Source organism: Falco punctatus, assembly GCF_963210335.1.
Source record: "Falco punctatus genome assembly, chromosome: 4".
Classification (NCBI taxonomy): Eukaryota; Metazoa; Chordata; class Aves; order Falconiformes; family Falconidae; genus Falco; species Falco punctatus.
The window spans coordinates 25652322-25655228 of record NC_137583.1 but is presented as its reverse complement, the minus strand read 5'-3'; positions in this window follow the sequence as shown (position 1 = coordinate 25655228).

Here is a 2907-nt window from a genome sequence, read left to right as displayed (position 1 = left end):
AGCGGGGTGTGTGTGTGTGTGTGTGTGTGCTGCTCCAGCTCCATGCTGCAGAGGGAAGCAGGGCATCCATCACCCATTCCCACACAGGGTGCAAGTAGGCTCATTCAGCACTTTAATTGCTCGGTTTATCGGGTACGCTTCCAGAGACACGCTGTCACTAAACAAAATAGAGTAATTTAGTTGTGACCAGTAAAATCACAGTCAAATGATAGCGAGCATCTCACCAGCCAACCTACACCGGTAACTGCTGCGTATAAAACCTTTTTAACTGACCTCTGTTTGCGTTACAAAGATCAGGCAGTAAACCCGAGACTGGTTTTGTTTTACAAGCCGCAGAAAAGGGGAGGGAAGCGGCCCCCCCTCCCCCCCCCCGGGCCCGGCTCCTGCACGCCTGGCACAGCATGGTCAGCCGGTGGCCAAAGCCCGGCTGCGCGCTGGGGGGCTCAGTCTGTGCCACGGACATGGGTCCCACCGCTCCATGCCATCCTGCGAGCCAAGCTCTCGGCTCCGGAACGGGGGGGATAGGGCAAAACCCGGCTCATGCCACAGCTCCCTTCACCCTGAGCGTTAATAACCTTGATAATTAAATCTCGACTCACCCCACTAAGGCTGCACTCCTCTGGGTGGGTGAAACTGAGCAGGCAGCAGTTCGTCACAGGTGGGGGTTTCCCCAGACTTGTGCTGTAACTAATTGGTGTGATGGGGAATTAGCTGTGCTCATTTGCCTTTTCTGCTGTAGAAGTTTACTGGAAAAAATGACCAGCGTGTCATGACTCCAGTGTCTAAAGATGCAGTAGTTGTGGGTGGGCTCCCACCCCAGGGATGCCACGCTGTCCTGGCACAGGGCAGGGAGAGCCAGCGCAGTGCCAGCTGGGATGGAGCACTGTAAAGATCCCCATGTACCCGTGCTTTATGGTCCTCTCCCACGTTCCAACGGAAATGTGAAATATTTTGTGACGATGACTTTTTATAACAAGAACAAGAGTGGGGATGATTACCCTTTGTGATTATCCAGGGGAACAGTTTGTACCTCTCAGGATTCATTATGTAAACTTGGGTGAGAAGGTCTTAAAACCCAAGGGAGGAAGGTACCACAGCAAAAGCTGCCGTGAAAACAAACATGATTCACCGTGGCTCTGGCCAGCACCTGCACCCAGCCACGCTTCACGGTGATCACAGCTCCACTGGGACTGCAGTATGTTTTAAACTGCAGGTGAATAAATCTAGTGAACGCACCCGTTTTTCCATCTCTAGAAACATATTTGTACAAAATGCATGAGTGGAAGGAGACGAGTGATCCCATAGCTTCTTCATGGGCTTCTTCAGCTGCCTGGAGTTTGCTCTCAGGTGGGCAGGAGGCAGGCAGGTTGGGGATGACACTGGTTTGTGTCACTTGGCCTGGCAGAGGCTTTGCTGGTGAGTGTCCCGTCTTGTGCTTCATGTCCTGCTGCTTTTGGGAACAGCACCTGATGGCAAGGCTACTAGGACGAAAATGACATCAGGGGTGGCGTGGGGCATGGTGCTGGGGGGAGCATGCGTGGGAAGCTGCGCAGGGCTGGCAGCCTGCCTGCACGTCCAGCAGCGCAGGGATGTGGCTCCCACCCAGCTCCCTCTGGAAGGGAAACTGAGGCAGGAGCATAAGACAGGGAAAGATGAGGCAGTGCAGGAGTGTTACAGGAAAGTGCCAGAGCATGGGTGATGATACAAGAGAGGACAAAACCCCAGGAACACATTGTCTGCGGCCTCGAGGGTGGGTGTGTTTCCCTGTTTATACCTCAGGCTGTGTTGCAACCGGGCTGGGGAGCAGGCACGGCTGCCGGGGTCAGCGCCCCAAGCCCACGGCTGCTCCTGCCTTGGCCGAAGGGAAGAGCCTGGGTGCAGCATGGCCGTGGCTGGCTGCTGCAGGAACCCGCCGCACGGCATTCCGCCCTGAGCAGTGGGGGCCGCCGGCAGAGCCCCTGCCCACCACCCCCCCCGCCCCCCAGTCTCCGGGGCTGGGGCACCCTGAGCCCCCACTGTACTGCAGAAGGATCAATGGGATGAATGGAGTGCCCTCTCATGTGCTTTGGAGTAGAATGAGGGGATGATTGGGATGTGGGAGAAGAGCCTTTGCATTTTGGAAGAAGGGGGACAGATGGGGAAAGAGATTTCATACAAAACCCCAAGGGATCAGGTTGCCCTTGCTGCCAGAAAGCATCATTCCCAAGGGAAAAGCTGCTTGGGAGCAATGCGGCTGGGTAATTGTGCTGTTGTTTCAGAAAGCATCGAACCCCCTGTGCATGCGGTGCTGAGAGCTGCAGAGCAGTGCTCATTTTGGGAGCGACGGTGTGGCCGCGGGCCAGCCAGCACAGCCTCGCACCTGGCAGCCCCTGCCTGGCAAGTGACCGGCACATCCTGGTGTGGGGCTGGTGGGGTCGGGCGGGCGAGTGGGCAGAGCTGGGTGGGCGCTCGTGGGTGTCTGGCAGAGGAGAGGGCTGGCGCTGGTGCTGCCCTCGGAGCAGCGTGGCACTGAGTTGCTGGCACGGTGTGAGGTACCAGGAGACATGGCAAGCAGTGGGGACCGCCAGGACCAGCGCTGCCCCACAACCATAGTGGCAGCTCCAGGTTCCCCCTGCACACAGGGAAGTCTGGTTTCTCGGACAGGATTGCCCAGCCTGGCCTGGGATTTCTTCTCTCCTTCCCCTCCTCAGCCATCGGTCACACTCACCCTGACTCTCACTCTTCCCAGGGTTCATCAGCCGCGACCAGTGCCACTTGCCCAGCCCTGCTGACAGTGTTACCCACATGTGCCGGCAGAGGTGTGGGGAACTGGCGATGACTCCGCACCTCCCGGTCCATCCAGTTCACAGGGAGATGCTGGCGTCGGGATTAGTGCCGGAGCTGTGCCATGGCATGTCACTGCAGAGG